Consider the following 24,365-nt stretch of genomic DNA (forward strand, 5'->3'; position numbering starts at 1 on the left):
GAATCCAATATCCAAACAAGGCATTGCCAGATGGATAGTTAAATGTATTCAAACCTGTTATATAAAAGCAAAAAGAGAACTGCCTATTACACCAAAGACACACTCAACTAGAAAGAAAGGTGCTACCATGGCCTTTCTTGGAAACATACCAATGACTGAAATTTGTAAGGCAGCCACATGGTCTACGCCCCATACATTTACCAAGCATTACTGCGTGGATGTGTTAACAACACAGCAAGCCACAGTAGGACAAGCAGTACTACGGACTTTATTTCAAACAACTTCAACTCCTACAGGCTGAACCACCGCTTTTGGGGAGATAACTGCTTACTAGGCTATGCACAGCATGTGTATCTGCAGCTACACATGCCATCGAACGGAAAATGTCACTTACCCAGTGTTCATCTGTTCGTGGCATGAGGCGCTGCAGATTCACATGTGCCGTCCCACCTCCCCGGGAGCCTGTAGCTGTTTTTTAAGTTGAGAAATACTGGTCTTGAACATTTGTAAATTTGTAAATATATCACTTTTAACCACATTATGTACATACATATTTACTCCATTGCATGGGCACTATTACTATATACACAACTCCTACCTCATCCTCTGCGGGGAAAACAATCTAAGATGGAGTCGACGCCCATGCGCAATGGAGCCGAAAGGGGAGGAGTCCCTCGATCTCGTGACTCGAAAAGACTTCTTCGAAGAAAAACAACTTGTAACACTCCGAGCCCAACACTAGATAGCGTGATGTGCACAGCATGTGAATCTGCAGCGTCTCATACCACGAACAGATGTACACTGGGTAAGTGACATTTTCCATATATATATACATATATATATATATATTATACATGAAGAGAACGCGAAAAAGTCAGCCCCAAACGCGGCAGGCTGTAACAGGGTCGCGAACCCTGTATATTTAACCGCAAATCACTCCAAAAGAAGAGAAAGTTACAGCCACTCAGGTCACTAAAATAAATTTAATGTGGCAAAAAAAGCAAAACAGCTAACAAAACTCTAACGCGTATCAGGAGGCAAAGCTCCCTTGGGCACAGAGATATTTTCAGCCCCATTTCCCTTTCTATTTTTACATGCTACCTAGATCATTAACATAAAAAACGGACTAAATTTCTTTTACACATTGGTGGCTGCCATATTTAAACATGCTACTGGTACTATAAACATACCCATATACCCATAGTTAAACATAACAATCAACCTAATTCACTAAATGTTCCAAATGCTTGTAATTCACATATATATACACATTTCTCCACTTATTGTGTACCTGTGACATATAACTATTTATATTTCCCGAACATTGCTTCATGTTCTAAATATATCAGTTCCAAAATATATCATCTAAATTCTCATACCTCTTATAATCGATAGACAACCTCAAAATCATACCCTTCGTGAAATCCTTGGATTAAATCGATATAATAGCTCTTTTGCATTCATATGCTCAATATGAATTCCTGTCAGGAGATAGAAATGGGGAAACATTAATAATATCAATCCTAAAAGAAAGAGAATCAAAAAATCATACAATAAAATTACAATAAAATTACTAATACTAAATCTCAGTAATCATATCAGAAACTAAATAACACTAGAATCACGGCTGGTTAGTGAAAATGTATCCTTATTCATCCCTATAGGGTCCATCGTATTACATTTAATAATCAACCTGGATTCTAATTTCTTCAGATCCAAAGTCCTATTTCCACCTCTTACTTTCATTGGGACCCTATCAAGAACCATAAACTGTAGTTTGTTAACATTATTGTCATGATATTCCTTGAAATGCCTAGCCACAAGATATGACTTGTCTTCGTTCTTAATTGCTCTCATATGTTCCAGGATACGTTTTTTCGCCATATGTATCGTACTACCTATGTAGAATTTATTACATGGACATTTTAAAGCATAAATACAATAATCAGATGTACAAGAAAGATGTTTCCTTATTATAAAGGATTTTGTTGTCCCCGGAAACTTCACCTCCTTACAATTGGAACTATACTTACACGCTTTGCATTTGCCACAAGTATAAAATCCTTGAATAGACTTTATTTGTTCATTTCTCGATATCAGACAATGGCTTAACACATCTTTCAGAGAACGACTTCTATTAAAGGTAAAGGCTGGGTAGTCAACTAATAATTTACCTATATTCTCATCTGTTCTAAGGGCCGGCCAAAATCGTAAAAAGGCCTTTTTAATATCATTGACCCTATTATGGTAAGAGGTTATAAATCTTATCTTGATATTCTCATTTTTAGTGTTATCCACCTTTTCAACCAGAAGATCCTCCCTTTTAATTTTTCGAACTCTACTTAATGTTTATTGATGACTGTCTGTGGATAACCTCTTTCCCGAAATCTGTTGATCATTACTCCAACCTCATGCTCAAATGTGGTATCTAAACTACAGTTCCTTCTAGCCCGTAATAGTTCTCCATACTGGATGCTATAAATCAAATATCTCTGTGACCAAGGGAGCTTTGCCTCCTGAAACGCGTTAGTTTTGTTAGCTGTTTTGCTTTTTTTGCCACATTAAATTTCTTTTAGTGACCGAGTGGCTGTAACTTTCTCTTCTTTTGGAGTGATTTGTGGTTGAATATATATATATATATATATATATATATATATATATATATATATATACACGCATATATATATGTGTGTGTGTATAATTTTTTTTTCTCGTTTTTATCATTTTAATATGTTGTAATGATTTTAATTAATCAGGCAATAAAGATTCATTCAGATATTTTGCCACACATAGGGAGCCCAAGCAAAGGGTTCTGTAGGACAGCCATTGCAGCCTGCGTGAAAAGGTGCAAGCACCCTTTCACTACCATTTTCCACTGCACCATGCCACTTATAAGTCACCCCTATGGCAGACCTTGTGGCTCAGAGGGCACGGTGCAAAGTACCTCTGTGTGAGGGCACCCCTGCACTAGCAGAGGTGCCCCCACGAACTCCAAGCCCATTTTCCCAAACTTCGTGAGTGCCGGGACACCATTTTACACATTTGCTAGATATAGGTCAATACCTATGTCCAGCTACATAATGGTAACTCCGAACCTAGGCATGTTTGATATCAAATATTGGAATCATACCCCAAGACGTTTGCAAGCATTGGTTGTATGATTCTGCGTACTCTGGGGCTCCTTAGAGGAACCCCAGTACTTCCATTACAGCCTTCTGAGGGTTTCTGGGCAACCCAAGCTGCTGCCACCGCCCACACAGCAGCTCAAGCCAAGGAAAGCAGAAAAATTGATTTCCTTTGGAAGAGAGGTGTTACACCCTCTCCCTTTGGAAATAGGCGTTACAGGCTTGAAAGGGGCAGTCTCCCCAAGCCACTGGAATTGCTTTGAAGTGCACATTTGGTGCCCCTCTTGCATAAACCAGTCTACACTGGTTCAGGGACCCCCAGTCCCTGCTCTGGCGTGAAACTGGACAAAGTAAAAGGGACCTCTCCTCTGTCCATCACCACCCCAGGGGTGGCGCTCAGAGCTCCTCCAGAGGGTCCCTGTTTTTGCAATCTTGGATTCAAGGTTGGCAGGGAACTCTGGGAGCATTTGAGTGGCCAGTGCCAGAAGGTGACGTCAGTGCCCCCTCCTGATAGGTGGTCACCCAGCTAGGTGACCAATCCCCCTTTTAGGGCTATTTAGGCTCTCTCTTGGGTGGTTCCTCGGATTGGGATTGCAAGACTCCAGCAGGAATCCTCTGCAACCTCCACTTCAGCTTATGACTGAAGAAACTGCATCTGGACTCTTCAGGACCCTAAAAGCTGCAACAAAGAAGCAAGACACCTCCTACAACATTGTATCTCCAGCTCCTTCCATCAACTGCAACTTTTCCCTGGTTGTACATCCTCTGAGGTCAGCCCATCTTCAGCCTGTATCAGAAGAAAGAAGGAATCTCCCTTGGGGTAAAGGAGTCACTCCCCTGCTTCTGCAGGCACCAGCTGCAACGACGACCGGCTGCTGAGCTGTGTGGATCCTGCATCACGGGTGGTAGACTGAAGTGGTCTCGACTGTCTTCTCTTCCAGCTGTCCATCTTGGGTGGAGGCAAGCCCTTGCCTGCCCAAGCAGGATAGTACCCCTGTGCATCCTTTCCACAAGATCTTCAGGCATCTTGAAGCACCAGCCCCCAGCACTCCTTCCTGTGATGCATAGCTCCTTGAGTGGTTCTCCGGCGGCGTGGGAGACTTTCTCGTAGTGCTGCACAGGACTCTTATGCGACTCTCCTGTCTCGGTCCTATGGGACTGCTGTGGGTGCTGCCTGGGCTTCTGCGAGCTCCCTTTGTTGCTGAGGGCCCCCTCTGACTTGGTCTTCTTGGGTGCAGTGCTGACTCTTTTTCTTCATTGGTGGTTCACCTTTTGCACCTTCATCCTGGTGGGTGGGGGCTCCTGCCCTTCCTGCACTCTGCTGTGCTTCTTGGACTTGGTCCCCTGCTTTCACAGGTCTTCTTGTCCAGGAATCCACTATTACTGTCTTGCAGTCTCTTCTGGGCTTTGTATAATTCTTCTTCTCTTTTCTGTGTGTGACCAGGGGAAGTTGTAGTGATTTACTCCTGCTTTCCTGGTCGCTGGAAGGGGTTGTGGTACTTACCTTAGGGCTTTCCTAGTACTCCCAGGTTCCCTCTACACACAACACTTACCTAGGTGGGGGACAGTCTTTCACATTCCACTTTGTTAGTATATGGTTTGTGCTGCCCTAGGCCTATTTCTAACAATTGTGATTTTCAGTAATTGCACTGTTTTCTAACTGTTTTTATGCCTACTTCTGCATAATAGTGTATATAACTTGTGTATTACTTACCTCCTAAGGGAGTTTAGTCACTATGGTATGTTTGGTATTTGTGTCACCAAAATAAAGTACTTTTTTTTTTTTTTTTGTAACACTGAGTGTTTTCTTTCATGTGTATAATTACTAAGTGTGACTACAGTGGTATTGCATGAGCTTTGCACGTCTCCTAGATAAGCCTTGGCTGCTCATCCACAGCTACCTCTAGAGAGCCTGGCTTATAGACACTGACTACACTACACTAATAAGGGATACTTGAATCTGGCATATGGTGTAAGTACCATAGGTACCCACCACACACCAGGCCAGCCTCCTACAATGTTGGAAAATATATATAAAAATATATATATATATATATATATATATTCATATATTCATATATTCCAACATTTTTTTTATTTATATATTTCAGCTATGATGCCATCATCCTACAATTATATCATCTTCAGTATGACAGTAATATCTTGATACATATTTGTGCATTGTTCCAGAATTGACACGTTGAATGGATATAATACTTAATGCATAAGGCAACCACAAAAGCAGAGTATTTTTCAGTCTCTAAGGGATAGGCTATCATTTAATACAGTCTACCTGAACTCTTTTAGTAGGTAACTCTACCATTTGGCCCTTGGTCTGGATTTGAAAGGCAAGAACATACTGAAAACACCTGCATTGTCATTATCGTATATTAGGTCCTGTATCCATTCATTAGTGTGAGGCAGTTGGGCCTCTGCCCCATCTCATTGCCACTCTTAAGCAATAAGTAATTCAATAGACACATACTTCCTAATGGAAATCTAATTTATTTTTATGTATTCATGTAGTTCAGTTATGCGTGAAGGCTCCCAATTACATTTTGTCATCTTCCCTGAAATATTTTCATCCAGTTAGCCTGAATTCCAGGACTGTAGCAGTCCAGGTGTATTCAATCAGCATCTACTCAGTTACCATTCTGGAAGTTTGCCATATCTATCAATCTGTATTGCTTAACTATGGCAGGAGTGTAGTAGAGTTTCTGTTGGGATGGACAAGTCCTCTGCATGGTAAGAGACACGTCACCCTGCCCTGAGAGCCCAGCTGTACTGTATGTCTGGATCCCTAATTCATATTTTATGTCAGGAACGAGCATTTATCATGCATGTGCTCCATGACATAGACCTGTCTCACAGATTGTGATCTTATTGGACTGGGAGGAGTGCCCAAAGCGCTACCATCATAGTGGTAGACAGCGGCCTACTTCAGCTGGGGTTGAGCATCACGAGTACGGTGGTGTCTGCATATTGCGTATTGATCAGTAGTAGTGTACAGGGCCGTTTTACCCTGTGGGACTGGAGTGAGGCCTGCAGGCTCACTCACCTTTTTAAAAGTTCTGCTGCTGTGTGCTTAACTTAGTCTTACATCAGTTAAGGTGTGTGGTGCTGCTCAGCGCAGGAGTAGTAGCTCTGCTTGAGTTGTATGTGTGCCTGGGAAGTCTACAGTACAAGGATGGAGCAGTACTGTGCAGGGCATGTGTGGTTAGCACATGTACTAGGTGCAGACAAACTGTGAGGGATGCATTAAATGAGAGATGTATTGATGTGCCTTGCATGTATAAATAAAGCATGTGCTCAGTATCTGTGTGCTTGTGTGAAGTAAAATATATGAAGGGTGAAGAGTTGTGCAGCACGGACATAAGGCCTCATTACGAATCAGGTGGTCACTAGACTGCCAGACTCACAGATGGCTGTCAGTCGGCCACATCACAACCCTGGCGGTCGGGCCGCCAGTGAACCACCAGCTCCACCAGGATCAGAGATCCTGGCGCTCTGGCGGTGTCATCGGTCCTAATCTGCCAGCGCTGCCCTGGGGATTATGACCCACTTTTCCACCAGCGGTTTTATGGTGGCACCACCGCCATGAAATTGCTGGCGGAGGACGGATGCAGGGGGCCACTGCCCATGCACTTGGCATGGGCAGTGCAGGGGTCTCCCCTGGCCAGCACCCTCGCAACATTCACTGTCTGCTTTGCAGACAGTGAATGTTGCGAGGGTGCTGGTACACCCTGCACTCTACAGCATTGCCGCCGGCTCGATTACGAGTTTGAGACAATACTGTAGGCTGTTTCCCGCTCGGCCAACGGGCCAAAACTCAGGTTTCCGCCCGCTGACCTGTCGGGAAACTGTTAATGGGGGCCGGCGGGAAGGTAGCGACTATGGTAGCGGCCTCCCTGTCAGAAGTTCAGCAGATGGTATAAACCATCCGCCAAACTCACTATCAGCCCCCTAGTGTGTGGGCTGGCAGTATGTGTATTTGTAAAGAGCACATCCCGGTTGAAGATGGGAAAGCTTCAGTGCTGAGTGTGTGTGCTGAAAGCATGGGTAGATGTAAAAGTACAATCATGGAGGAACAGTGCAAGACTGAAAGTGTGCTGTGGAAGTACACAGTGTGAGTGTGCCTGCAATGGTACATTGTTTGGAGTACCCTGGGTTCCGTTTTGGGATCCCCAGGCCTGCCTGGTAAAGACATGAGGAAGAGAAGAATCCCATAGACAGGTTTGTGTATTGCTGCATTCCTGTGAGCTGGGAGATGACACACTGGGTGGAAAAGTAACAGATTCCCTTTCCATTTCAAAAGGCTTCTCTTTTATTCATGATAGATCACAAGGAAGGTGCCAGGACACTTGTCAGGAAGGGAGATGAGGCTCAAAAAAGACTTGTGAAGAGTAGGGCTGGTGGTCTGGGATTAACCTTATAATGCAAAGATCTAGGTGGCTGACATCCAGGTGTGAACTCTAGTCATTCCCAGGAATTGTGTTGTGAACGCTCAGCTTCAGAGTGCCTGTTGTTGCAAACCTCTTTACTGAAGGAAGATGAACAGGAGAAGTGCTTACTTCAAAAGAAGCACGACCTCAATATACAACGCCAAAGACCCAGAACGCTCAATTACATTTGGTGTCCGGGAAAGGGCTATAAGAAGAGCAGGTTGAGTCCCCAAAAATTTGTCTTCTGCCAAGCAGCCAAGCTTTATGAGGAGGGGAAGCTCTTGAAGACTTCTGCCTGTGACCAGGACTGGAGGCCAAGGCCTGCTAGTCTCCATGCTGGTTGAGGCGACATCACCCATGGAAACCAAGATCGCCTGTCCTGGACTACCGTCGGCTGCCTGCTTGCCAAGACCAGTATGCCCTGTGAGGAAGAGGAGGACATTGGAGGGAACGAGGTACTGTGGGGAGCCCTACCGAGAGGAATAACTAAGCGTGTTGTGAGGAGAGCTGCTGCGAACAGATCAGGTTGTTGCCAGTGTGCAGGAACAATCTGATGACCCTCATATGCGAGGACAGGGCCACCGTGATCTCAAGCATGTGAAGTGCATCGTGTGGGAAGCACCAGGCCTTCACCACTGCACTACAGTGACTCCATTGGCCAGAAGGGGCCACAGGTGAACTTAATTGGGCCAGAGTGAGACATTTGTCCTCTACATAGAGAGCAGTTGCACCGAAGAGTCTGTGCCTGATAGTGAGCAATGCAGCATCCCCATATGCCAGAAGGGGCTGCTGGAATCACTGTGGCCAGATATTCGAGTCGTGGCCTGGACAAGAGCATTACTGCCATGAGCAGCGGGCCCAGCCCACCAACTGCCCCTGTCTGTATCCCCAAGAATCGCACTCTCGCCAGAGAGCCAGTCAAAAGGTGGAGAATTCCTCCAGTTTAAGAGAAAGCAACTTACCTTTTGTGTCTACCGCATCCATCGCAAGCAGCCCAACTTTGCCATGCAGAATTTGGACTAGGGAGCACTGAGGAGAGGGCATCTGTTGCACAGCTGAAAATTGTCATATCTTTGAAACAGGTAAGACTAAAATTGGGTCTTTGGCACCCTGAGTGACTGGCTGCTAATGCTGCGGCTAGTGCTGCTGCACCTTAGACACTTTTGATGAATTTGTAAAGAGTCCAAGGAAGCACTCTAGAGTACTGCCTCATAGATTGCATTCCCTGATGGGCCACCAGTGAATGTGGAATAACCCTTTACATGGTACCGAAGGAGGGTGGGGGAGGGATTCACCTCACAACCATTAGAGCCCCCGACCTCAAGGGGCTTGTGGTGTTGCATTTGAATGTCAATTTTTTTTGCTTGTGTAGAGTTAGAAATAAAATCATTATTTTTCTTTCATAAAGAAGTAGTTGGCTGGACATTGATTTATGATTTGTACTGTTTACACTTTGAATTATGAGTCATGTTCACTGACCTGTAGCTACATCGCCTCTTTCCCCGCCCACTGTCCAGGAACCTTGAATGCTCAACCTCAGCTACCATTGAGTGTCAAGTGTAGAAGTGGTATTTGGCCCAGTTGAGCAGGATCCATAGTAGGTCGGACCCCGGGATATCAGGAGTAGAAGGCCTCAACCACCACGGTTGGTCCCAGTAATGCCTGCGTGCCCCAATGGCATGAAAATACTGAAACTGGATTAGGAGATGTCTGCTATGTATCAATAGCTCTTTAATCTACTTAATTTAATTGCAATGGTATTTCCACTGCTCATCTGTTAAATACTTCTCTAGATCAGCATCCTATTTAGCTCGCGCCCTGCACTGTGGGTAATTTCACAACATGTAAGATGTGGTGGGCTGCCAATCTCTATCAATGTAGTTAACAAAGTCAAAGTTTTGGGTTATTAAGGAGTGTCAGGGAGGGCAGATTTGATATCATCTAAAATACAGAAACATGATGAGAGGCAGTAATGGTGTTTCCTCTACTGCTAATTGGTCCTTGGTTTTAAAAGTATTCTTTCAAAATCGTTTTTTTATCCCTTCCATACCCAACTATGTCACGTTTGTTCTTTATCTGTGATAAGTTTTGATTTGTCAGATGAGATGTCAGAGGGGGGTAAGTCCAACAATAACTTATATTCTTGTTTTGACATTTACATGGATTGGTCGGAATTGTTGTTGTTTTAGTAGCTCCTTTGTGAAAATATCTTGAAAATGAGAGCATTCACAGTTCTTTGTGGCCTGGAAGACCTTTTAGATCTCAAAGCTGTGAACTTGGCTAGAGCGTCTCTTCATCCCTTCATTTGGTGTACCCAGGTCTGTGCACGCCACCCAGTGAGTCCTGTCTGTTCAGCAGAGCTCTCACTGCAAGGAGCTCGCAGAAAAGCACCAGCAGGAGAGACTTCAGATCCAGTCCCTCTGTTCTTCTTCCAACCCTCATAAATGAATGTGTTCTTCTTGTACATACTTTTCAAACTTCGGGATTTTCACATCCTCCTGATTTTGGAGTTGGGTTACCATTACTCTGTGAGGAAGGCCCGTAGTCAGAACTGTGTTTTTAGGGGGGCGTGGCCCTCAGCTATGACCAAACTTTATAACTGTACACTGTAGATGCATTTTAACATATACTTGTAGGGAAAAATGTACAGTATGCAAGGATTTAAACCACACAGTGCTTTTTTTTAATTATTAGTGTGGTTGGTTTTTATACTAAATATCAGTCCCCAGGATATTGTGGTAGAAGAATCTTGAGAACAAAATATTGAAATTATGTGCATATAGGAATCTAGGAAGATATAGATTTACTATTCCTAACTCCACATCTACCTGCCTTGCATATAGGGAGATATAGATTTACTATTCTTAATTCTACATTTACTTACCTTGAATATATGAATATATATATATATTACCTAGAGGTGGTCACCACTAGGTAGTTATAGTTAGGATCTAATTTCTATAGAAAAATCGCTTTCTATTTTGCTAATAACTTTGGTGCCGTTTGACGAATCTTCACAAAATTCCCCCCCAAAAAATATGATGCTCACATCAGCATTTGGCTGGAAAGTTTCGGTATGATCCATCAAGCAGGGGCCGAGAAAAAGGGTAGGTCCAAGACAATACTTTTTTTCCCATGCATTTTTCTATAGGGATTTTGAACAAGAATAGCACCAGAACCACTGGACCGACTTACACCAAATTTGGCAGAAAGGGAGCTCTTGGTCCAGAAATTGTCCTTTTTGTTATTTGGTGTAAATTCATTCTGTAGTTTTTGAGAAATAAAAGAAAAAATTAATGAATTTGTCTATATAGGGACACAAAGGCTCCTTGAAACCTCCCGATCCCGTGCTGAGATCTGATTGGCTGCCCACAGTTCAACCAAGAGTCCCTTGTGGGTCTGGTTGAAATTTTGAAGGGGGGGGGCTGGACCCCTGAAGCCCTGGGGCTGCTGCCTCCCTGGGGCTAATATCTTAATAAAATGCAGGCGGCCACCCAGGCTCCTTGAAACCTCCCGATCCCGTGCTGAGATCTGATTGGCTGCCCACAGTTCAACCAAGAGTCCCTTGTGGGTCTGGTTGAAATTTTGAAAGGGGGGGGCTGGACCCCTGAAGCCCTGGGGCTGCTGCCTCCCTGGGGCTAATATCTTAATAAAATGCAGGGGGCCACCCAGGCCCCGTAGCCTCGGGGACAGCTGCCTCTTTGGGGCAAATATCTTAATGAAATGCAGAGGGTGAGGGCTACCAGGCCCCCTTGCAGCCCCGGGGACTGCCACCTCCCGGGTCTAATATTTATTGAAATGCAGGGGGGCCACCTACTCCCCCTTCCCCCTCCTCCACAGCCCCAGGGAACGCCCCCATCCTGGCGCTAAATTTAAATAATATTGGGGGTCTGTCTGTTTCTGACTCCCCGGCCTCAGGACTACCACCTCCCTGGGGCTACTTAATGCTTGTGTAGCCAGTTATGGCCTGGAGAACACCCCCACCCAACACTGTCGAGACGGGCCACTCACCTGAAAAGCAGGATGTCTGCAGGGGCGATGGTATGCCCCCGACCTCCTGGAACACCTCTTGGCACTTCCTGGTGGACACAGAAAACCCAGCAGGTGTTCCAAAAGGAAAGGGGGAGTGGAAGAGAAAGAGACAAAACACTGCTATGTCTTGCCGGTCCAGCCAGGCACCCTGTATCTTCGGGGGCAGGTCGTTGTTGACAGAGTGATAGTACAGTTAGTGCACTCAACTTACCAAAAACCCAAACTCAGTACCATAACAACACTAGGGCTGGCTTCACAGAGATTCACTGTTGCACACTACAATTAGAACTGTGGTTGTACTTATCATGCACAAGAAAGACAAACAAGGGCATTCATTATATCACATATAACTTTCCTGTATGCATAGGGTTAAACTAAAAAGAACAAAAACAATCCAAGAAATACAAATGTCCACTCTGGGTTTAAACAGTTAAGGTGGCACAGTTTGGTTTGGTTTAGTTTCACTTTGTGTGTGAAAAACCCTTCAAAAAGCAAATTCCTTAAACCTGAAACACAGGCATGAATGACACAATTTAAATCCAAGAGTTATGCTGTTAGAGAAAGAAAAGTCACGTAAATACTCTTTTAAAATTGCACTGTCACTTTTTGTAGTACTTGAGCTCAAACAGATTTCCTGAAGCACATTTAGGCAAGTAGCTACAATAATAACGTAGAATGTTCAGAAATGCATTTGCCTCTTCAAGATAAGCACTCTGCCAAAATACAAGGTCTGAAATACACCAGCTGTTCTAGGAAAGCGCAGCGCTCAAAGAGCAAACTCCCTGGGGAATACTAGTCACTTAGCTGCAGTCTTTTCTGGAGTGCTGGAGGAATGCCTGGTGTCAGCTGGTACAGGAACGAAGAAAAGAATTTCCTCAAAAGTCCTGAATATGAGGATGACAGCAGGGGCTGGACTGCCAGATCAGAAGCTGAGATCAGGAAGCAAAACAAAGCCAAGCAGGGAGGCATGCTTCACTCTGCTAGTTATAGCTAATCAGGAAAGCAGTTGAGTTTCCACATGTGGATGAGTCACCACATCCAATTAGAAGCACATGTCTACACCACACCCAATTAGAAGCACATGTCTACACCTGCTCACATTATCAAACAAGCATTGGTAAAACAAGCATTGATTAACTCAATTGTGTAACACAGCACATTATGTTTACTTAGAAACATGAAGGTTTAACCAAAAACAGAGGTATGATTTAACCCTAATCCCTGGGGATGCTGACAGATAACGCAGGAGGCGCCTTGGGGATTCCTGACACACACTCCCACCCACAGGGCCAGCTCCTGCTATGTCCCAGGGTGCCCACCCCCGGGACATAGATGTTTGCTGTGCCGCTGTCACTTTCTGGAGTGGAGGTTTATTCTGTTTCGCTGCCTGAAGAGATAGAGGCAGGAAGACAGAGGAAACTATTGCTCTCACGGACAGGGAGCTGCTTGTTTAGCAATGCCGACCCCAACGGTGGTGACTACCCAGGTGACATAGCCAAGCCCAGGGGGATGGGGTCCCTGGGATTGAGATCGGCCTGGGGAGGAGGGACACACGGCCTCCACCTCCCCCCCAAAAAAATATTAGCGCTGGGCCCCGGTTGATGTGGTTCCCGGGGTTGATATCAGCCGGGGAGGGGGCCACGTGGACCTTGCGGGCAACTAGTGCTGTGCATCGCCAAGGGCCCTGCACAGCGTGGGATTGGCGGTGGACACAGCAGCCCTGCATTCAACTGCTGCCATGCACAACCACAGGCTATGTGCGGCAGTGATTGGATTAACTTATATAATGAAAATTACTTTACGTTAAAAAAACGATAGAAATTCACTGAGTTTCAGGTCTCCTGTGTGGGTGATTTGGATTGGAAAGTGATAGCTCAGGGAACGGTTAAATCTCTGCTATGTCCCTGTTGTCCTGGTGTAAACTCTGTTCACTCTTCCGTATCAGGGCCCTGCTTGTGTGGGTTCTTGCTTAATAACAGTTCCGTACTGCTTCTTTGGTCACAGAAAATGGAGATTGGTCCTCACCCTCCTTCCAACTGACTGCCCTTCACCCACTCTCCTCCCTTGGAGGCCCATCGTTCAGGCCTTTGCTTCATTCTGCTCACTTTTTTGGCTTCAAAGGTCCACCCCGCCTGCCAGTATCCTCCTGCCACAATTATCCACCATTGGAGACATATGTGTTGTCCATCTACTCAGCTTTCCTTAGATTCAGGCCTTGAGTGGATCAGCTCATCCCTGCCTGCCGGTGACTCCGTCTAGCAGATTTGGTGCAAGCACAATCCTAAGAAGGTTTGTTAGCTGCACATTCTTCCCCAAGGTGAAGACATTCAAGGCCTTGAATCATTCATTGATGGTAGCTGATTGAGGTAGGCCCTGTCAGAGCGCCAGTGTTGCACACCTGATCAAGACTGCTCCATTACCAGCAACAAGCGCCCCAAATTCTGTGTTTGAAAAAAAAATGAATGTTACTCTGATGTCTTGGAAGTTGTAAATGGAATGTGTGTGGCGTTCTTTATTGCACTGTTTCCAGAGACGATTTCTCCGCAAGTCAAAAAAGACGTTGCCCCTGCCCCATGCTGTGAGCCACGCATCACATAGTTGTAATAAATAAACTCACTAGTTTATCTTACTGTTCCCAATGGAACGTCCATCCCAGCATGCGCACTTGAAGACTCTCAAATCCCTGCTGTATTAGGAGAAGGGTAGAGCACATCTGCAGCTCTCCTGCCTCCTATGGAGTGTAGGATTCTTCTGAGCAAACCAATCTTGATGCTGCTCTCATGCTGTTTACTGTTATACACAGTATAACAGCAGCATCAGGATTCATTTTAGAGTTTTGCCTATACTTTCATGGCCCGGGCTCAAGTGGCAACGTAGAGGAAGGAGAATTACACAACTTTACCAATCACTGTGTGACTTTGTTTTGAAGCCACACAGTGATGAGCCCTATGGCTGTGACAGCCTCGGTCTCACTGTCTGGTGAGGAGCTACCTCGCTTTGTAATGCATAGCTGACAACACTATGCGAGCAGCGAGGAAGTGGAAAGAGAGAGCACTGCTGCCAAGGGAGAGCCATCTGTCGACCACTGTGTGAACGGGGCGGGACATTTAGTATGTCCAGACTGACTGCAGCATGTAAGTGAAGAGTGTTTGCTTCAGATGTTGCCAGTTACAGTTGTTTGTTTTCTTCGGCTACCATTCTGCCTTCTACGTTAATCTTACTGAGCTGCTGGTCTATAAAGCAAAATAAGCAAAAACACTGACATTAGAAGATAAGAAAGAAAGGAAAATATTTCTTTCTTATCTTCTAGCAACAGCGATTTTGTAGACTTTGTTTTATTGATGAGATTCTGGTTACTCCATAGAAAGCCACTTTTACGACCCACCGCTTTCAAAAGTCACCATTCACCACTGACTGTTTCACTGTAAACTAAGAGGATTATTTAGGAAGGGGTGCAGCTGCAACACCGAACATGGCAACCATTCTATGCTGAGCCACACCGTACACTGTTTCTTGGGTCTCTGGGTGGCTTCCCAGACAGTGCTTAATTTGTAAATTAAGAGGTGCCGGTGCTCAAAGCCCTTCTCTTTAACACGAGGCTGCTGTAATTAAATCTGCCAGCACTGAATACTGAGGCAGCGTAATCCTGAAGCCATCCCGGGCCTCTTCAGTCCATTTACGGCCACCCCTGCCCCTTCAGCTCATCTTGCAACTTTCTACTTTCTCCCTTTACTAGCCTTTTTTGTTTTTCCTTCTTCCGTCTTTCACATATGTGTCTTTTGCTCGCAGCAAATGCTTGAGGCATAAGAATAAGCCCCGGCCCTCACAAATAAGTGCCGGTGCTCAGCACCGGAATCAACTAGAACAAATTAAGCACTGACCCAGAGCGGCAGACAGGCTCCGAGGTGCTAGAGAAGAGAGCCGGCCACTCTGTGCCAAGGGACGCAGTGACAGGCGAAGGTAAGAGTGGCCTTGCTGGTTAGCAGGGACTTGCTCCCAGGCGACCAAGACCCGCGGATGGACTGTCAGTGAGGCTGCGTGGAGCATGGGCGTAGGAAGTGTGGGGGACACGGGGATGTATTCCCCCCCAGATTTTGGAGGGTGGGGGACACGGGGGAAGAAGGTGGGGGGGACAAGGGGACAAAATAATTTCCCCTTTTACATCTATTATTCCGAGGGCCATTAGCGCACAAAAGCGCTACTTATAATAGCCCTGTAGGGACCATCCTCCAATCTGATGGTAACAGAATGAAGGTGAGTCAGGAGGCCCTCTGCCGTTTTGTTTGTCCTGTTCACAGCTGTGGGCATTAAGGGTGCTCATAAGAACAAAGGGAACCAGGAGGAGAAGAGTTTTGGATGATTACTGTCTGCATCACCTGCTGCCGCCTTGAAGAGGAGCACTGCAGGAGGCCTTTAAGAGGAGCTGCAGAACAATGAGGAAGATCTAAAGAGGAAACAGAGTCCCACTCAGCCTGGTGCCTGCAGGCGAGAAAGGAGACTGTGAAACACAGTATTTGTATTTGCCTAAGATCACACCAGTTGGTGAAACAGTGAAGTCGAAATTGGGCCCAGATTTTACCCTTTCCCACAACAATTTAGGTTTTAGAAGGGTATATTTTTCTAAGATTTATGCTTAATGCTTTTTTATCTAGGTAATGAAGGGCTTGATTATAGCGTGGCTAACAGGGGGAAGCCATATTTCATTTTGGGCCATTATGCCTAGCGTTATTATTATTTATGTTGTTGTTATCGTTACATACTTAAGCATATTGAAGTACATTATCTTTTCTTTATCTTTTCTTCACTCTACTCTGGAACAATCTACCCTATGCCACTGCACCCTATACCACTTTTCTCCACTCTGTGCTACTGTACGCCACTGCAATCTATGCTGTACCACTCTACTCTACTCTGCAGCACTCTACACTACGCCACTGCAATCTATGCTATTCTACTCTAACCAATGTACACTACACCCCTGCACTCTGCCAGTGAACTCTTCACCACTTTACTCAAAACCAATGCACTCTATGCCACTGCACTCTATGCCAATCTACTCTGCACCACAGCACTCTCTTCCACTGCTTTCAATGCCACAACACTCTAGGCGACTGCACTCTATGCCACTCTACAATACACCACTGTACTCTGCGACCCTCTAATCTGCAACATTACACTCTGCCACTGAACTCCACACCACTCTACTCGGCACCACTGCATTCAGTGCCACTGTACTCTGTCCCAATGCACTGTACTCTGTCCCAATGCACTCTTTTCTGCACCACAGCACTCTAATCTACTCTACACCACTCCACTGTAGGCACTTCACTCTACTTTGAAATCATCTCCTCTATGCCACTGCAATCTACGCAATTCCACTCTTTGCTATGCCAGTCTAATCTACCCTGCACCACTACAATGTACCCTGCGCCACTCCAATCTGCTCTGCACTGCTCTATGCTACTGCACTCTACATCACTATGCTCCACTCTGCAACAATCTACTTTTCACCACTATACTGTACTCTGCAGCAATCTACTCTATGCCACGGCACTCTAAGCAACTCTATTCTACTCTGCACCACTGTACTCTAAGCCACTCTTCTCTACTCTGCATTACTCTACATCACTGCACTTTACACCAATGCATTCTATGCCACTCTACTCTACACCACTGCCCTTTATGACACTCTGCTCTGCAACACTGCACTCTGCCACTGAACTATACTCCTCTCTACTCTGCACCACGGCACTCTACTCTGCACCTCTCAACTATATGCCACTCTACTGCACTCTACACCAATGTACTATATGCCACTACACTCTATGCCACTCTACTCTTCATCACTGCACTCTGCACCAGTCTACTCTACCTTGCACCACTCCACTCTACCATGCACTGCATCACTCTATGACACATCACTCTGAACCACTGCAATCTATGCTGTGCCACTCCACTCTGCTCCCCTCTACTCTTCACCACTCTACGCTACTGCACTGTACGCGAAACCAGTGCAGTCTTCGTCAATGCACTCTACACCACTTTATTCAAAACCAACACACTCTATACCACCACACTCTACACCAATCTACTTTGCACCACTGTACTCTATGCCACTTCACTCTAGACCACCCAACTCCACTCTATGACACTTCACTCTGACAGTACACTCCATGATACTAGACTCTGACACTCTATGCCATTAAACTCGAACACTTTCTCCACTCTGTAACTCCCTACACAACTCCCTATACGCCACTCCATTCCACTTTACTCCACTCTATGCCACTCCACACCACTCTATGCCACTTCAATCTACGATACTCTACTCAACGCCACTGCACAACCCTCTATGCCACTCCACTATACAACAATGTACTATGCTCAACAGCACTCTACCCAACTTTCTCTATGCAAGTTCACGTTACTTTACTTCACTCTACTCCAGTTCACTCATATTTATGCCTTTCCACTCTACGACACTCTGCCACCCCACTCTATGACACTCTATTACACTGTGACACTACTCCACTCTTCTACTACTTTATGGCATGGGCGCTTGATTAGAGATTCAGATCTCCATTGATTGCCTTGTCACTCATATGAGACGTGAGTCAGATTTATCTTGGCCATTTTGGTTACAAGCACTCTGTAACCCTTTTAACTCAAGCTTAACGAAGGCTTAGGATGATCCTGATACTTGTCTAGGTGATCGAAATATCGTCGGCCAAAGTACCTTGACTTGAATTTGTGATATTGTACATAAGTTGGCATAAGCATAGGTACTATGAGCTAATGACTTCTTGATTCACTATTTGAGCCATTCATGTAAAAGTGGGTGTATAAAAGCTTGTAAATCATTATTGTGGATGCTTACCTTGTAGGAAAGTAGCCTCTTTCTAGCTTGGTTACCCACACATTTGGCCTGTTTGCCAGTGTGTTTGAGTGTGTCTACTGGGATACTGCTAATCAGGACCCCAACAGTTATGCTCTCTCCCTTAAATTATGGTTGTTGCATACTGGTAACTCAGTATTTCACCCAAGATTGGCATACTGGTGCCCCCTTATAAGTCCCTATTATATGGTACTTGGGTACCCAGAGCATTAGGGTTCCAGGAGATCCCTAGGAGCTGCAGCATTTCGTTTGCCATAGGGTGCCCATGCAAAGGCTTCTGCAGGACTGCCATTGCAGCCTGTGTGAAAAGGTGCATGCACCCTTTCACTGCCAGTTACACTGCACCAGGTCACTTATAAGTCACCCCTATAGCAGGCCCTCAAGCCCTGAGGGCAGGGTGCAGAGTACCTGTGTGTGAGGGCACCCCTGCACTAGCAGAGGTGCCCCCACGACCTCCAGGACCATTTCCCCAGACCTCAGGAGTGTGGGGATGCCATTTTACACGTGTACTGGAAATAGGTCACTCCCTATTCCCAGCTACATAATGGTAACTCCGAACATAGGTATGTTTGGTATCAAACATGTTGGAATCATACCCCAAGGCTTTTGCAAGCATTGGTTGTATGATTTCATGCACTTTGGGGGCTCTTTAGAGGACCCCCAGTATTGCCATTCCAGCCTTCTGAGGTTTTCCAGGCAGCCCCAGCTGCTGCCACCTCTCAGACAGGTTTCTGCCCTCCTGTTGCTTGAGAAGCTCAAGCCCAGGAAGGTAGAACAAAGGATTTCCTTTGGGGGAGGGGTGTTACACCCTCTCCCTTTGGAAATAGGTTTGGAAGGGGTAGCTTCCTTCCCCAGGCCACTGGAAATGCTTTGAAGGGCACATTTGGTGCCCTCCTTACATAATCCAGTCTACACCAGTTCAGGTACCCACAGTCCCTGCTCTGGCACGAAACTGGACAAAGGAAAGGGGAGTGTGGTGCTCAGAGCTCCTCCAGAGGGACCCTGGGGTTTGCCATCTTGGATTCCAAGTTGGCAGCGAACTCTGGAAGCATCTGAGTGGCCAGTGCCAGCAGGTGGTGTCAGAGCCGCCTCTGATAGGTGCTTACCTGTTTAGCTGACCAATCCCCCTTTCAGGGCTATTTAGGGTCTCTCCTTTGGGTGGATCTTCAAATTCAGATTGCAAGACTCCAGCAGGAATCCTCTGCATCCTTTACTTCACCTTCTCACCGAAGAAACTGCATCTGGACCCTCCAGGAACTAAACTGCAACAACGAAGCAAAGACGACTTCTGCAACATTGTAACTTCAGCTCCTGCCAGCAACTGCAGCTGTTTCACGGTCGTGCATCCTCAGAGGACAGCCTGTCTTCAGTCTGCACCAGAAGAATGAACGAATCTCCCTTGGAGTGAAGGAGACACTCCCCTGCTTCAGCAGGCACCTCTCTGCAATGATGACCATCTGCATGGGTCCCCTCTCCTGACGAGTTGCATGGATCCTGCATCACAGGTGGTAGACTGAAGTGGTCCCGATGGTCCTGACGTCCTACTGTCCAACTTTGGTGGAGGTAAGAGCTTGCCTTCTCACGCAAGACAGTGCCCCGTGCAACACGTGTTTTTCAGTTGCCAAGGCGTGTGGCATCCTTCTGTGAAATTCTTTGTGCACAATGTAGCTCCGGCCCCCAGCACTCCTTCCTGAGATGCACAGCTTCCTGAGTGGTTCTCTGGCGGCGTGGGATCCTTTGTTTTTGTGCTGTCTGTGTGTGCTGGCTGGTATTCTGTGGGCTCTCTGAGTTGCTGAGAGCCCCCTCTGACTCCTCCTCCTGGGTAGAGTCCACCAGGTCCCTCCTGTTCCCGGGCAGTGCCATTTTCCACTAACCATGAGCTTTGCCTGTGCCAAGGCTTGTTGGTGGAATCCAGCGATGCAAACCAGACTGCAATCATCCATCAGGTGTGGGATATCATTTGCACCAACCCGCATCCATCTTCTTGGGTGCAGTACTGACTGTTGTACTTCACCAGTGGTTCTTCTTTTGCACCTTGATTCGGGTTAGCGGGGGCTCCTGTCCTCCCTGGACTCTTTGATTCTTGGACTTAGTCCCATTCTTCCACAGGTCTTTAGGTCCAGGAATCCACCCTTTGTGTCTTGAAGTATCTTCTGGTTCTTGCATTATCTTCTTTCTCGTGTTCTTGTGTGTTTTGGGAAAGTTACTGTGATTTACTCCTGCTTTCCTGGACTCTGAGGTGGGTTATATTACTTACCTTTGGTATTTTCTAATACTCCTGGTGCCCCTCTACACACCACTCTTGCCTAGGTGGGAAACCGACATTTGCATTCCACTTTCTTAGTACATAGTTTGTGTTTCCCCTAGGCCCATTTCTAACCATTGTGATTTTCACTAATTGCACTGTTTTCAGTTTTTATTGCTATTGCTGCATACTAGTGTATATAATTGGTGTATTACTTACCTCCTAAGGGAGTATAGTCTCTATGGTATTTTTTGCATGTGTGTCTCTAAAATAAAGTACCTTTATTTTTGTAACACTGAGTATTTTCTTTCATGTGTGTGAGTACTGTGTGACTACAGTGGTATTGCATGAGCTTTGCATGTCTCCTAGATGAGCCTTGGCTGCAGCCACCCCTAGAGAGCCTGACGTCTAGGCACTGCCTACATTTCACTAATAAGGGATAATTGGATGTGGTATAAGGTGTAAGTACCATAGGTACCCACTACAAACCAGGCCAGCCTCCTCCAAACCACTGTACTATATAGGTTACTTTTTAAATTGTTCTTGTAATTGGCGACATTGGGTCATCCAGATAACTTGTGTAATGCCCGAATACCAGTCTTTATCGATTTCCCCTGTTGATGTTTTCCCACTACATTTGATCTTTTATATTTTGATTGAATAAATGCATAAAACATTCCATTTGCATACTACTTTAATATCATTGTTTATGGGAGTGGTGTTGCATTATTTCCAGGGACCCCTGTTCTTTCAAAGTTAAGTTTACTGCTCCATTCTAGGACACTCTACTTACTTCATGATACTATGCCACACCAGTCAATGACACATCATTCTCCTTTATGCCATTAACTTTGAGCCATGCTGAATAGCAGTCTCACTAGTGTACAGCAGGGCTAAAACACATTGGCAAAGTCAATAGAACTTACATAGGCGAGACCTATTGGCTTTGCCACTGCTTGTTTAGAAGGTATGAACTTTAAGGTGACTTGCAATATCCTTATGTACACAGGGGGTATTTTACCCCATATAATACATGGTCTCACCACCAACTTTCCCACAAACCTCTTAAAACCTTAGTGCATAGGTTCTGTAATTCCAAGCTATTAAAGTAGAGCAGAAGAAAGAAAAGCAACATTATTTTTTTTTTGCTTTAAACAGCTTTATTAATTATGCTCCTTGGCCTGATCTGCCTTTTACCTTGGCTGCTAGCTCTGGCAGAAGGCATTGTAATGTCAGAACTCGACTGTAATAACCCTATCATAGTCATTTTCTCATGTCTTTTCTTTGTAATCAGTGAATGTCTTTTCTTTACACTCTGTGACTTGGTGCTTCACAAACAAGCCGTTTCTAAAGAAATTAGTGACTGCAGTTTATACAGAGATTAGAGAATCCATGTTTATATAGACTGTAACTCCAAGAGTTTCTTCAGTTGAAATGCTTCTAGTTATGACTGATGTGGAGCTGAGCTTCCCAAGATCACACACAGGAGTAGAAGTGTTATTAGAACTATGGTTTCCGAGCACAGTTTACAACTATTGTACCTAATCGCTTTTGATCTCTCTAGTGCGGTTCCAATTGGCATGAGGCGAAGGGCATGATGGGTGTGGGGCGCAAAGGGTATGTTCTTCCTTTTTACCCTCCTACCTTGATTTGCTTGGTGCATGAAGATGCAAGGTTAATCAACATGTTATTTTCACATTTGAGCTAATTACTTTGTGAATATAAATAACAATAAAAGATACTTTCAGACTGTGTAAACATGCCTTCCTTTCTCCCTATTTCATTTCCAATATATATGATTGTGTATATTTATCGGAGCCTGCAGTTGGTAACCAACGAGCGATTTGTATAGGGTTGATTGAAAGTCCCCAAGGCTGTCCCTGTCCCCCCCAGAAATGTATTGTCTCCTAAGCCCCTGGCGTGGAGGGTGGCTGTCTCAGGCTTGAAACATCAAAGAGGCCGCAGCGGTGACATGATTACCCACCTGATCTCCGAGGCCCAACCTTTTCGCTCGCCGCAATGTTGGGCTTTGAGGAAGGAACGAGCAATTGAGAGACACATCGGGCAGCAACAAAGGGGCAGCTGGCGGCGGGACAGAGCTTGCAGAGAGAAGACGAATTAGATCATCTGCAGAAACATTCTTACACTTGTGAAACTCGATGGATGGAGAAGGACAAGATTCGGTCTTAAGTTGCTTTTGGAGAAAGCATTGCAAAACCAATAATTGTGTACGCCTTTAGCCATGTTTCCACTGATACTGTCGTGGGCGGCACAATAGGTGCTGCAGTCCACCATGGTATTTGCCTTCCAAACTCTGGGTGCACTTTCCACGCCCTATTCTACAGATTTACGGGCAAGATGTGTGTGCCAAACAGGGATAAGGAAATTTAACAATGTTTGGGGGAGGGAGGGCACAGACACCTTACTGCGGTTAGCAGGTGGTATACGGTCCAGAAAAAGGCCATTTGGTGCGTTGATGTAGAGAAATCAGATTTCCTATGCCACATGCAGATATTATGTTAATGTGGATTTTCTGAGATGACAATTTTATTGGTTTCAAAATCAGCCCAAAACAGATTTGCTGTACCCCGAACAAAGTAATCCTTCATCACTACCCCTTTGCATTGGAAATTATAGTCAGTCTTGAACATAAAATATTGCTGTCAGTGCAGTCTCTGCTAGTCCCTTGATCAAGTCTATTAAAGCTGCTGCCTCAGTATTTTTGGATTTTAGTTTTAGGACATCCAAAGCTGCTTTTTTTGGGGCTATGCATGTAAGGGGACTCTAGGTACATAGTCAACAATATGTCAGTTTTACTGTAAAATGTAGAACTCCCCACGCAATTGATGCCATCTATGCTATCTTGCAAAAGACGGAATCAATGGTACTAGTGGTTAATGAAATGTCACGAGGGTTTCAAGATCAACCTATAGCTAGACTACCAGCTGGATTCAATGAATCCTTGTGAAAAATAGGTAGAATACTGGTAATACTGGTAATTTTGGAAGTGGTCTGTTAAGCAAGGAGTGCTCTTCAAATCTAGGTTGTAGATCAGGAAGGTGGTTCTTGAGAAGCTTCCTATACCGATCTGACTGCTGTCTGAGGATTTCTTACTCATATCTGCATGTATCTTGGTTCACTATCTCCCAACCTGGTACTCTGGTTAAATAGTCATTCTGCTCGAGTTAAGTTGTATCATATATAGAGATTTTCAAGTCCGATGTAAAAAGGCCTTTTGCATTTTTTTAACGGGCCGAATCGTAATTTCGGCCCGTTAAGAAATACAAAACAGCCTTTTCTATGTACAAAGGCCTTTAGGGAATCGCTAAAAGGGATTTCCTATTTGCAATTTCTTGGCACATATACAAAACATTTCCTAAATGCAAAATGAGCATTTAGGAAATGCTGTTACCATCGACTTCAACGCAGTGGTAACCATGTGCAACCTAAAATTATCACCCCAAGATGCTTTTTTAGGTCGAGTGCACAAGCGCTCTGGCCTGTTGTAATCTGTCTGTGGGTTTTTAACCATGCCCACTGCACACCCATCACTTTGACCCGTTCCTGGGGCTGCCATTCAAAAATCCTGTTTTTATCATTGGTAAGTGCTTTACATTTGTCCCTCC

Source organism: Pleurodeles waltl, chromosome 4_1 (genome assembly GCF_031143425.1).
Source record: "Pleurodeles waltl isolate 20211129_DDA chromosome 4_1, aPleWal1.hap1.20221129, whole genome shotgun sequence".
Taxonomy (NCBI): domain Eukaryota; kingdom Metazoa; phylum Chordata; class Amphibia; order Caudata; family Salamandridae; genus Pleurodeles; species Pleurodeles waltl.